Source organism: Candoia aspera, chromosome 1, assembly GCF_035149785.1.
Source record: "Candoia aspera isolate rCanAsp1 chromosome 1, rCanAsp1.hap2, whole genome shotgun sequence".
Taxonomy (NCBI): Eukaryota; Metazoa; Chordata; class Lepidosauria; order Squamata; family Boidae; genus Candoia; species Candoia aspera.
The window spans coordinates 64,391,187-64,405,045 of record NC_086153.1 but is presented as its reverse complement, the minus strand read 5'-3'; the positions used below and the strand labels follow the sequence as shown (position 1 = coordinate 64,405,045).

Genomic DNA, 13,859 nt, shown 5'->3' with positions numbered 1-13,859 from the left:
AACTATTTATGATAAGTAAGTCTTTGAAATGCGAGACTGGGTTGAACAAGCCCAACCATGCCAGCTGGATTTGACTGGAACACAAAGGTTGGAGGCAATGGTTCTTGAACTGAAGCAGTACTGGAATGATGCTGAACCTGAATCTCTGACTTGCTGGAACTGGGTCAGGACTATGAACAGCAGACAGGGATGAACTGGAGACTTGGATCAGGACTTGAACTCAGAGCAGGGTTAGACTCGACTGGGGACTCTAGACTAGGCTGGGTACTTGGAACTGAAGATTCAAAGGCAAGACTTGAAACTGGAGTAAGGCTGGACTTGGCTGGAATTCCCAGACTAGACTGGATTCTCTGAACTGGAGGCTTGGAGCAAGGCTTGGAGCCTGGAACTAGGCTGGACTCGGCTGGAAGCCCCAGATTAAGCTGGATTCTCTGGACTGGAGGCTCAGAGCAAGGCTGGGAACTTGGAACTAGGCTGGACTTGGCTGGAAAGACCACGTGTGCCACAAATCCAGATCCTGAACAAGATGGATGTGAAACCTCGAAACACGCTGGAGTCTGTGAAGCACAGTCACATAGAGCTGTGGACAAGCGGTGGCACCAGGAAGCTGAAGCTGACTCATGCTGCTGAGGGTATTGCGGAGATTCACGGCTAGAAGCAAGGCGAAGGCTGTTGGGCGTGGCTGACTCTGTCTCTTCGCTGGCAGCTGAAGCAGGATTCAATCCCTCTTCGGAATAGAGCTCGAGCGCTGGTTCCTCCTCAGCTATGGACGCTGACTCCGACACCGGTAAGGACGCTTCTCCCGAAGCTGCAGGGTTAGAGGATTGGTTGTCTCCGGCAGCTCGCTGTCTGCGCAGCTGCCTTTTATCCCGATTTTGGGTGCGCTTGGAGTCTCCTGCAGCCAATCAGGCTGCCTTCTCCATCAAACACTTTTCAGCCCATCTCTGGCGCATGCTGATTGGCATATTCAAATCCTTCTCTGGATCTCGCCCAATCCACGATGTGGATTCCTCCTGCTCTGCTGAGTCATGCTGGAGTTTTGTTTCTCCAATTTCAGCTCAGTAAGTTTCCAATTCCTCCTCTGACTCAGAATTAGTTTCACTTTCTGAGTCAGAGGCAAGCTTGGTTCTGACAAACTTAATGGTTCAGACTAGCCCTGAATTTGGGTTTTTCTGGTCTAGTCTGCAAGAAGGTTCTTCAAGGTCAGAGCACTTGAGTTAATCTGCCATTAATAGTTTGGCCCTGATCTCATTGTAAATGGGGCAGTGGAGGACATAATGGATAACGTCCTCCACTTGACCAACACAAGGACAGAGGCGTTGTTTGACGGGGAGCTTACAAAATCTCCCTTCAAGATATGCAGAGAGCATGGTCGGCAGACGAAGGGATGTTAAAGCCCTTCTCAGTGACGCACTGGTTATGTTAACCAGGTACTTGGAGAGGCATCTATGTTTTTTGTAATGATGGTACCAGGGTGAGAATTTGGATGACTGTATAGCAGTTGCGTCTCTATTAGCATCCCTTTCAAAAAGCCAATCTCTGATGTTTTCTGTATTCCAAGTACTAAGGCCTCCCAAAGATGGTAGGGAATACGTTTGTAAAATGGGTGACAAAAGTTTAGTCCAGTGATTCCCAGCTTTTTATTGTTTTATTGTTATTATATTTATTGTATTCTTATGTTACGACCTGTGGTTACAACAATAAACTTTATTGAACTTCTGGTCTAGTTCAATACCTTAATTACCATACTGTTTGATTATATTCTCCAAGTCAGTGTCAACTTTTAGCAACCACATAGATAGAATTTCTCCTGGATGATCTGTCCCCAAACTTGTCTTCAGGACTTCCAAAGGTGTACGCACCATCACTGTAATTAAATCTATCCACCTTGCTGCTAGTCTTCTTCTTGTCTTTCTTTTCACCTTTCCCAGCCTTATAGACTTCTGCATAAACTTGGATGACTATCATATTAGAGGGTTGTTTGCAAAGTCTAATTGATGTTATTCAGTTGTTGACTGCCAAGTACTGTCTTTGCAATATTCTCCCTGACACTATTATTTCTTTGTTTTTCATGGCCTGATAAGTAAATGGTGGGATTCAATTCTAGTCTGTTTCAATTTACTGATGCCAAGGATGCCAATGTATAAATGATTCATTTAATCGTTCACTATGTTGAGCTTTCCCATGTTCATGCTTGGGGATTATCTTGGACTTACAGCTCCTGCTCAAAGGGCAGGTGCAGCTGTGGCCTAGAGGGCCGTTGCACAGGTACATCTAGTGTGCCAATTCTACCCTTGCCTCCTGGACCTCATAAATAGATTACTATAGCATGCTTTACATAGAGCTGCCCTTGAAGACCATTTTGAAGTTATAGCAGGTCAGAATACAGTGGCATGGGCAGTGGTGGGCATGCCTCGTTACTCCTGTGTGACCCCACTGCTCCACAAGTTGCACTGGTTGCCAGTTGGCTTCTAGGTGCAATTCAAGATGCTGATTATCACTTATAAGGCTCTTTGTGGCATAGGGCCTGGTTATTTGAGGGACTGCCTGTCTCTGGTTGTTTCTGCCTGTCCAGTGTGATTGGGCATAGTGGGCATGCCCATCAATTAAGCCGTGTTATCTTGTGGGACCCTAGAAGCCTTCTCTGTCATGGTGCCTACTCTCTGGAATTATATCCCCCAGGAGATGCTGATAGCTCCCACCCTGATGATGTTCAGGAAGCTATTAAAGACCTGTGTATTCTCCCAGGCTCTGAGCAGAGTAAAGATTGAGCCTCTGCTGGATAGGTTTTTTGGTTATATTTGGGGCTGTGTATTGGTTAGTTTTTGTCTTTTGTAATTTTTTTACTTTAATTATAAACTGCCCAGAGTCATTGGGAGTCAGGTTTTGTAGAATGTATGAATAAAAGATAAATGCTTCTTAAAGTCCATGTTCCCGGTCTAACTCAATCTTTGCAGCTTCAGGTTTTCTTTTTCCATCTGGTAACATAGCAACTAGACATCCAAATGGTTTTAATCTAGTTGTGTTATAAACACTATTAGTACTTCAAAAGATTCTCAGCTTTTCCTGAGTAGTATGATGAGTGCCAACCAACCTGAGGGGCCCATGCTCTGGCATTATATCATCGGTCACTTTACCTTGTCTCATGTGGTTTCCTTGGTAAAATAAAGAAGTGGTTTATCATTGTTTGCAGTATGAGATGATGCCTTAGCCATTGTTACTAAATTGATCATCCATATCCAGCATCTTCCTATATTGCTGCTGCCCAATATAGATGTCTCTTTCTTTAGCTGGGATGACGTCAGACCTTGAGTAATCCTGCTGGGAGAATATACTTTTGGTCTACGCTCCTGGAATTCTTTGCTTATCCCTCCCAGGAACACGCTGCCCCCCTGCACAAACCTCAATGAGGCAGTGCAGCAGAACTTGAGAGGGCACTTGTTAAAAAATAGTAGCTCTGAATTATTTGTTCATCCTCACATCCTTTCTTGAATAAGGCTTTGTCCAGCTACTGTATTAAAGATCTGAGGAAGCTGTTTTATTTTATAGGCCTGCTAGAAAAATAAGATTGTGGAAAGTGAAAGTTCACTAATAGATAAAGTTTTTAAAGGCAGCAGTCATTGATATGGGTTGGTGACAGATGGTGATTATAAGAGATTTTTAGTACCATTCACCACAATGTTTTACTAGGGAGGCTTTTCTGCTGCTTGAAAGACATAATGGTGCACTGTAGTCTACTTTGAAGCAGAGATGAACTGGATGCATGGAAGGGTGGGGGAGGAAATAACTTGAAATTTAGTGACTTAAAAGTCAGTTGCAACAAGACACAATTGTTGAGTGTTGGACCATTCATTGAGAGAGGTGGTGCTCTACTTTTGGAGATGCATTCTTCTTCAACCTGCACATCTTCTAAATGTATGGTCTGTAGCTCCCAGAATTTCCCAGCAAATGTGGCTGTTGCTGAGAAATGTGGAAGTTAAAGGTCCCTTCTATGGTCCCTGTGTTGTTGGGGAGGCCTGCATGAAGAGAGGCCTGCTTGTAGCTGGGAAGGATTTTTCTCAGAGGTCTTTCACTGTGAGTTTCCACCATCTGAAATGAGGGGATCTTTCATAGGTAGTGCTTTGCTGTGGAATTTTCTGTTTCCAGAAAGGCTTGCCTATTACTTACATTAGTGCTTTTTAGGTGCTAGGAAAATGCATTTTGTTTTTCCCAAAATTGTAGCTGATGTTTAGTCCCAATCTTGCTTGATTATATTTAGTTTGGCTTTCTATTGTGTTTTATTAAACTGGTACGAACATTTTGAATTGAAAACCAATATAGAAATGTTTAAATAAATACATTACTTTTTTTATGCTGATAGTATGTTTGTGAAGGGGGAAATGTCCTGTTTTTTTTCCTTGTCGGGTTTAATTTTATTGATGGGTCTGATCTAAAATGGCTTTAAAAATCTTGCCACTTCGTGACTCATCTAGGAGGGGGATAAAAGCTGTAATCTATGTAGACATGAAAGTGAATGGGTTTTTTGAGGTTTTCCTCAACAGATGTGATAGTGGATCAATTTATTGTTTGTTGTTCAGCCTGTCTTATTAAGATGTTGAGTATTTTCTTCATTTTGCCCGAAGTTTAGGCTACAACTGTTGTTGGCAACCAGATATAGGTACTGAAATATATAATCCTGACCTACTTCCTTTCTGCAAGAACTAGAGCTATTTATATTATGCAAGTATGATAAGATTGCTGCAAAGAGAAAATAGGAATCAGTGTAAAAAGAAAAGTTAAATGTTTAGGTTGCTTTTTCCAGAACATGCTCAGGTGTATGTGCAGTGCCTGATAAACTACAAACAGATTAAAGTTATTAGGAGAAAATCCCATGTAGCGATTGGTCTTAAAAATAGAGGCTTATGTTGTGCTTTTCCTTTATGAAGCAAATCTGTATCTGCAGATCAATAATGATTTTTCTGCCAGTTCAGATAGCTGACCTCTCTTAGCATTTAAATGATAGCCAGTGAGGTGTGGTAGCTAAATTGTCAGACCTGGAGTAGGGAGAACCATGTTCAAGTCCCCCCTCATCCCTTGGAAATACATGGGACAGCCACTCTCATTCAGCCAGCCTATCTCACAGGGTTGCTGTTATGGGGCTAATATGAAGAACAAGCCCCAAGCAAGCCCCCTTGAGCTGTTGGGGGGAAAATCAAAAGATAATCCTAACACATTTTAAATTTTAGGTTAGATTCTAAAGACCGATGTGCTTAGTGCCATGGGGACTTGGTATGGGTGAATCCATTTATTTTGGCTTCTTGAGTTTTTGATCGTTTGCAGTGAGAGCTGGTTCATCCCATCCCTTTATTAGTTTAATAAGGTGCTTTTTTTTAAAGTTGGCACCAAAACATGCATATGGGAGTGGGTTACCTGAGGGACCACCTCTTCCCCGCATCATCAGCCCATCTCACCCGATCATGCAGGGAGGGCATGCTACAGACCCCGTCGATAAGAGAATTCGATCTGACAGGGTCCAGGAGGCGGGCCTTCTCTGCAGTAGCGCCTGCCCTTTGGAACATCTTGCCCCCATCGCTCCTAGCCTTTTGGACAAACTTGAAGACCTGGCTCTGCCACCTGGCCTGGGGGGGGAGGAGAACAGTCATGCCTGGGGTTGGCTAGTGCCTTGAAGTGCCCCTCCTACATAATGACTGAAGGAGATCACAGCCATCTGGATTTTATCAGATGGGGTAGTTGAGAAATTGTTTTAGAGGGATTTTATTGGAATTTTATTATATATTTATTGTTTTATATTGTAAACTACCCAGAGTCCCTCCAGTCTGAGGAGATGGGCAGTGACAAATTTGATAAATAAATGAATATGTGTGTTTTTTGCACTTTTCCCAACCTGCACAATTTTTGCCAAATTTTTTTAGTACACACTTATGTATAGCATTTCATCAATCTGTATAGTTTTGTGCAAACATTTTCCTAACTAACATGAAATTTTAATTAGTAAACTTTTTTCAAGTTCATGACTTTAGTTAAAAAAATGCCAAATAGGGCATTTTGCATTCCAGTGTAAATTAAGCGATTTTTAAAATTTCTATTTCAGTATCTTTGCTTCTCCATAGTTGTAGGTGCTTAAAAACTTATGGGGCTGGATATGTGAGTGCTCAGTGTGATGAAATGTGGAAAATTGATGTTCATATTAAATAATATTTATATTACACTTAAAAATTAAGTGCTGAACAGTTGATTGAAATATACAAATTAGATACTACCAGGCTCTCTAAAAATGGTTTGTTTATTTTTAATTATAGTTAAGGATTTTGTATAGGGTTGAGACAGCCTTTTCCTATCTGCTTCCATCTTCTGATTGCCATCAAGATACTTCAACTTCCATCAGCTTAACATTGGCCAGGAATTTAGGGGCAATATTTGTCTGGTTCAGCCTTCAAACAGTGGACAATCAGATCCATCTGCTGTTGTCTCATCCCAACTAATATTTTAGTGGTAAATTAGCAAGAATTTCCATGCCACCATCATGATGTAATAGTTTTTAATAAATATATGCTTGATTATTTAATTTATGTTAATGAAGTTCAATTATGCCATAAAAATGGAGCAAATAGGATTGCTGAACTAGATCATAATTTCTAGTTGTTTGTTTTATTATTTTGACTTTACATCAGTACTGACAAAAAATTATCTCTACTGTGGTGGAGACAAAACATAATTGGGAATGAAAAGTAATTTCCTTATATGTAAAGAGATTATGTGCAGTTGAAGAAGGCACAGCTTTTTACTAGACTTAGTTCTTGTGATATTGTTTTAATTTAATCTTCTTATGGGCCTGTGTGCGTGTGCGTGCTTTTTTCCTCTTGATTGATGGGCAGTAACCTGCTGCTTAAGATGATAATTTGAACTAGGCTAATATATTTGGGAATTCAAGCATGTACTGCTTTGAAGTCTGTAGGAGTGGGAGGAACGAAAAAGTCCTAGAGCAGACATCCAGTAATGAAGTATGTTAAATCGAAACAACGTGAAAAGTTTCTCGAAGTTTAAGGATGTAATTTCAGACACCTTATAGTCTCTCTCTCATACACATACTCATATACACGCATACATACATACGTACATAGACATACACACATACATACATCAGTCAAATACTGTTCAAGCCATCTCATTTTTCTGCCTTTGCAGAGAGAACTTTAAAATTGACCACCATATGTTTTTATATAGAAAAACAAAGCCATTACATAAATACTGATGTAGTTTTAGTGTGTTTCCATTTGTGTTTTTTAGTGGAATAGTTTTGTTGCATCATGCTCTGACAGTTGGACAGATCAGAAGTATACTGTATTGTTAAATAAATACAGAATATATAGTTATATCAACAGAGATCCAGACTACTAGTTTACAGCAATTTAGAGTAATTGACTAAGAACTGAACACACCCCATGGAATTTTTGCTTTTTTTTTTTTTAAGTGACTGATCTTTTGAACTTCTTCAAATCTGGCAACATCCTGGGAGGAGTCCTACTTACAGGTGCTCTCAGGTTGGACTCAGAATTTTGATTATGTATGATTATATGTACGTGTGTCTGTATGTATGTGTGTATTTGAGGTACAGAGGTTTTCAGAGTTCTCAAGTGCAAGATTTCTAGTCAGCCAGCCAAAATAAACAAACAAACAAACAAAATGCATTTGTAGAAGAAACTAGAGATTTCCTAAAAAGCCAAAGGAATGACTTACAGACTTTACATTTACCTAATGCATATAAGAAAACAACCTATTCCTAGACCTCTGGTATGCAGTCTGGGTTTTTGGTTCAGAGCGCTTAAAAAAATATAGGCAAAGTAGTTTTTGAATAAGAATGCCAAGTTCTTCCAGACATTGTTGGTTCAAGCATGTGTCTGAAATAGCTCATAGTTGCTTCTTGCAAGCTGATATTGGACTGAAGTTACACCTATTTTTACAGCAGAACGGCTAGATTATTTTCCACTTATTTTATCTGTGTTGATCGTGGGTTGAAGTCAGGGATACAGTGTTCTTTGCTTAGATTTGTTTGCATATCCCTCCATTCCAGGATGATAAATTTTGGGGAAAACAAACTGGATACCTTCATTTCCTAAGTAAGGTTAAAAGACAGCAACCATAGTATTTGTACGCTTTACAAACCCAGAACATCAACAGCTGTTTGACAAGCAGTAAACTCCTAGGCTGAGTTCCAAAAATACATTTTTCATTTGTGCAAGTAGTCCTGTCTGTCCCAAGTGTCTGCTTTTGCAAGCAATCATGTCAGTTGAGCCAAGAATATGTGACACTCAATTATTGCAACTTTTATAGTCTCAGACTTGGAAAATGACTATGATGTTGGAGATGTAAATAAGTTGCTCACATGGGAATTGAATTGGATAAGATCTATACTAGAGCCCCTTCTGTGAGTGAAGTTAGTTGGTTATTAGTACAAGTTAGTATCTAGTTCGCATTTTCCTAAATTACAGTTCTGCTGCATGGGCACTTAACAGTACCATGTCATATCTGCTGTGTTTAAACATGCACACAGGTCATAAGCCTGTGACTACAGGAGGAACAGGAAGTCCTAGAAAGGCCTGGTGTTTCAGACACCAACAGCCTACCAGTTGGTTGCTGCTGTGTGTATTCTGAGATCATTTAAAACGCATATAGAGTCCACCCTTGGACATAATAGGATATGCTTGTACAGGTGAAGAAAATGACTCTTAATCAACTTTTCTCTGCCTCTAGGACTTCAAGAGTTACTTGGTATATTTGCAGGTCTTTTTGTGAGGCCATTCTTCCTTAGCCATGCTGTCCTCTGTATCATATGTTAGCATGTAGTTTTCACTGGCAACTATTGTTCTTTCTCTATTGTCAATTCAAAATTTTACTGTTTAGAGCACTCTTTAAAAAAAACAACCCTCAGCTTCCCACATAATTAGCCATTCTGGCTAGAGCAGCCAGGAGTTATAAATTAGAAACAGTTGCCCCAGATCATACAGTCAGGAGAGAATACTTGTTCATGAAAAACTTTAATAAGATCCCCATTTATTCTTTAAAAATAGAAGTTTCAAAGAAATGAATTTACTGTCATTTGGCTTGGGGAAAAAATACTCAGAACTAAATTTTACTGACGACTGTATGCTGGTTTAATTACTTAGGATTTCAGCGTAATCTTAACTTTTGTTAACTAAAAATTTTGGGGCAGTCTGTGGTATGAGAGTAGATTCTTACACACTTAAAGAAACTAGTAGCCATTGTGGTGGCCATCACCAGGTTGTTGGCCACCTAACTTCTCAGAAGAGTCTGTCTCTCTCCCCCTTACAACATAATGTATAGAAGAAAAAAAGCAAGAAGTGAATGGCTTTCAGATGCCTGTATATATTTCACATTTGAAAGCAGAAGTACTGGTCAGAATTCTTGTGTTATCACCTTCAAATACACCTTACTGTATCTTGCAAATCAAAGCTTAGAGATGCTTGTTTCTTGATTGATAATTTCTAGTCCTGCTTGATTCTGGAGAGACCTAACGCCTATATCAATAAATGTCACATATACTTAAGATAAACATAAACCTTTCAAAACTTAGATATAATTGGAAGTTAGATATAATTAGAAGAAAACTAAATAGTGAACTATTTAGCTGTTTATTAAAACTGATCTGAGGTTTTATTTTTTTAAATGAATATATTTTGCTAGCTAGAATTTTAAAAGAAACAGAAAGGCCAGGATGCGTAGAAAAATTGTGATTTTTTTTAAAAAAAAATTTGGCTGTAGTTTAGTAAATGAAACCTAAATGGAAATTATATACCTATCATAAACATCTGGTATATACTTCTAACAAACAAAATTTAAGGGCCTGTACTTTTATCATGTTCATAATATTTATCACTTGAAACTTCAGAGTATTTATCACATTTCAAGATGATGAGAATGTCAGAGCACTAAGTATGTTAAGTTTGAGTTATTTGCTGGGGTAGCCATTTAATGACTGCCCTATTTAATACCTTGGGTACCAATATATATACAATACTAGCATTGTATTTCTTTCAAGTATAAGTATTATGTCCCAATCTTAAACTATGAATGACATGGGTGTCTACAACCAGCCTCTGTGTTCTTTTCTTTTCACCTTGCCCTGAACATGAACATCTAGTCTTCATAGATAAGTACAACTGTATTTTGAAGGCAGTGAAAATGTGCAGTGGACATCCTCATTTGTGTCATGTGCAGTTTAGATCCAAAGAACAGATGTATGCAGATGCATCATTCATATTACAGTAGAATTGTTTCAGTTACACATAATAATATATATTTTTAATGTTGTGTAATAGAATATTGGAGATAAAGCACAGTTTCTGCCTTAGTATTTTTGGTATAAGATTCCCAACATCATAGTGCCTGCCAGCTCTCCTATCATACCTAACTTTATTAATTTTACATTCTTCTAACTTTAAAAATGAGAAGCTTGCATACTGCTGGCATCATCTCTCTTCCCTACAATGCTTCATAGGCATTCTTAAAAAATGTAAAATGGTGGGTCATTCCAATACTTTGTTTCAGGAAAAAAATAATAATGATGGGGAGTGGGAAAGATCTTTGTGGCTGAAAACTTCAGAGGCAATATCCTCACCAGTTTGCCCTTTGAACAGGCTTTCTTCTCTCTCCCACAGTAACTATATTGTGCGAGCACTCATATTTTTTTCAAATTTCAAATATGTGCTCACTGGCCCAAAGCCATTGGAGACCCTGTGTTAAATAATACCCTTAAAAATATAACCATCTCAGTTAAGACACATGCTAGGGCTACCAGGTTTGATCTGCAAAAAGCTGGATGACCACTAGTTGGTAGCAAAGAGATACAGGAAGCTCCAATGCTTTACTATCACTTCATGGTCACCTGTAATATTGCAATCCAGATCTGGTAACCCTGATATATGCATGTACTTTAGTTAGAGTTATTGTAAGAATATAATTTAAGAAGTATTGGGAAACTCTTATAAATAATATTTGGTTCATTTAGTACTGAATATTCAAACCCCTTGGATCCCCTTGGAATGTTTCCATTCTGCACTTCAAAGTGCTTGCACCAAGAAGTGTGTGTGTGTGTGTGTGTGTGTGTGTGTGCCTTTGAGTCAGTGTTGTCTCCTGGTGACTGCCTGGACAAGTCCCTGCAGTTTTCTTGCCAGGTTTTTCAGAAGTGGTTTACCATTGCCTGCTTCCTAGGGCTGAGAGAGAGTGACTGGCCAAGGTCACCCAGGTGGCTTCGTGCCTACAGCATGGTCTCCTGGTTTCTAGCCTGATGCCTTAACCACTACACCAAACTGGCACACGTTCGTTGTCTCTTTTTCATGAAGAAGAAAAGAGGAAAAATGTAATTCTATTTGTTTGCTTGTTAGATTTTTATCCCACCTTTCAGGAAGGTGTGCCTTCCCAATTTGGGCTCAAGAAGCCCAAGAACTCCCAGTGAGTTTTCATGACTGAATCTGGATTTGAAGCTAGGTTTCTGTGGTCCTAGATGAACTCTGTCACTGTTATACCATGCCCAGCAAACTAATTGTTGGGTGATTTGAATTTCCTGGGAAAAGAATATTCAACCCGGTTTATTCTGTTAACTGGGGATAGCAGTAACAGCTCCATTGGTTAAGGCAAGGGTGCCTTGCAGTCCACGGCTGGGCCAAGATTACCGTCTTTCCTCGACAGACTCTTTTTAGTAACAAGAAGGCTCTTTGCCAGTATTCTGGGACAAACAGTCCCCGTTTTGCTTGTGTTTGAACTATAGCACTGACACAGTATATAGATTCTTAGATAGAAAGGTAGTAGCCAATAATAGCTACTAGTCAGTCTCTGTTTGTTATTATGCAACTGACAGAAAACATTTCTAGGTCTTGGCTGGATTTGTTATGCTGGCAGTTTATTATGGAATGATATATGCTACTTCTGACAGACTTTCATTGTCTGTTGTATGTAAATATAACTGCATGGGGGGAAAATGACAAGTGCACCTCTAGATTCTGTAAGGAAAAGAAATATACTAAAGAATGGACATATTCTGACAGATTTAAATTAAAAAATATACACTCTGTCATTTAGTGTCTTAAAGCAGCTTTTGAGTATATTTGGACATATAAAATTAACCTGATTTCTTTTGCCTTTATTTGATGAAAGGGATAGAAAGAGGGTAGGGCATGATTTTTTAAAGAAAAGATCAGTTTCTTTAAGCAGTTGTTGGCTGTGCAGGAAGTATAAGGCTTCCAATAAATAACATTCATTTATAAAAGAAATCTCAAGTGAGGGCTGGCTTATTTAGTCTAGACATCATTTTCCTTGCCAAAAGTTATTTTTCTCAACTCTGCCTGTCATAACGGTTTGATAAAGGGAGTCCAAGAATTCTTTATATCAGGATAATTTTCTTGAGCTCTCGAGTGAGTGATATTTGAGCTTATACTATAAACTGTAATGATTTTAAATTTGTTTCAACAAGGAGGTCATCACAACTCCCACAGTAATTTCTATCTGCATAAAAGCAACATATGGGGTGTTAAGTTTTCATGACCCACTGATTGTGTTTGGCCACTGTTGGATCCCATATATTGACTGTAACATAGCCTTTGGAGCTAACGGCAAGTTTTAAACCTTTGTCTATTCATATATACAGTTGGACCTTTAAATTAGCCAAATGCTGGTTATCAGAACGTGTGGTTTCCTCGTTACAAGTTCATATGTCAAAACTGTCACTATCAATTCCTACTTAATAACTCATTCCTGTTAACATAACCACTTTGAAATCTCAGTGGTCTCTGTGTAAACTTACTTATATATGGTGAATTTCTGTGAAACCAACAGGCCTCCAAAGTGCTCCACCTTGGCTAGGCTATACTGCATACTATTATATCTTGGTGGTGGCCTTCACAAGAGGATTGAGAGGCAATGGCAATAAGCCAGGAATCATTATTGTTATGTGTGAATGTAGCCAATATATAAGCATAAACCATTACTAGTGATCAAGTTGACCAAACGGCTCTAAAAGATTAATGGTAACAGTAAGGAAAAGAAAGAAATTTCTACATTGTTCCCTTTCTGCAGAGATTGAGAGTCTTCATGCTTGAAAAATTGGTTTTGTTTTTCATTAGAACCCCGAGATCCACCAACTGGAGAGATGCAAAAGAGAGGCTTAAAATTTGAAAAATCAGAATCCACGAATTTACTTGAATGCTGGAACTGAAAAACACTCACAGTCCTTTTACATTAAACATCCATATCTAGCTACCAAAACTTTCTTCATTTTGCTAATATAATTTTTAGGAGCAGGAAGAAGTAGCAATTTCATTGTGGTTTTTGTTTTATAGTGGGAAGGCAGAAATTCTTGCTAACCACATGCAATTAAACAAAGATCTAATAGAACTACATCTACTTCTGCTCATCCTGGCTTTACTGTGTGTTTCTGGCTGCTGATTTAAATGGTTGGTTGGTAGACTACTGATCTGTTATAGGCTTTACCCACATTACAAACTGCTATTTATCCTTTCTAATCACTGAAAATGAAATATGGTGCATTAGTAGAAATACTCAGTTAATTCAGTTCTTGAATCTCTTTCAGAATCCACGGTAATTGTATTAAAGCTTGGTTTTATTCCAGTAACATATGGGACTTGTCTTTTTTTCCTTCCCCTCCTTTTTTTCCCTGTTGCTTTAAGCTTAGAGCTGAAGAACTGTACATGCTTATGTTCTGCATCATGGTGCACTGAGAGTTTTAAGTCTTCCACAGTCATAGGAAGGATGGGCATTTACTAGTGTTCAGTTATAAGAAAGAAGGACTGTGATTTTCTTGTGTGTTTCTTGCTATCACATGGCAA

At 38.9% G+C, this 13,859-nt stretch overlaps 1 protein-coding gene across 2 annotated transcripts in view; it reads left to right on the top strand.

The window, feature by feature from the left end:
• Positions 1-13,859, top strand: part of LTBP1 (latent transforming growth factor beta binding protein 1) — a 228,185-nt gene that overhangs the window by 40,159 nt on the left and 174,167 nt on the right. The window lies entirely within an intron of this gene.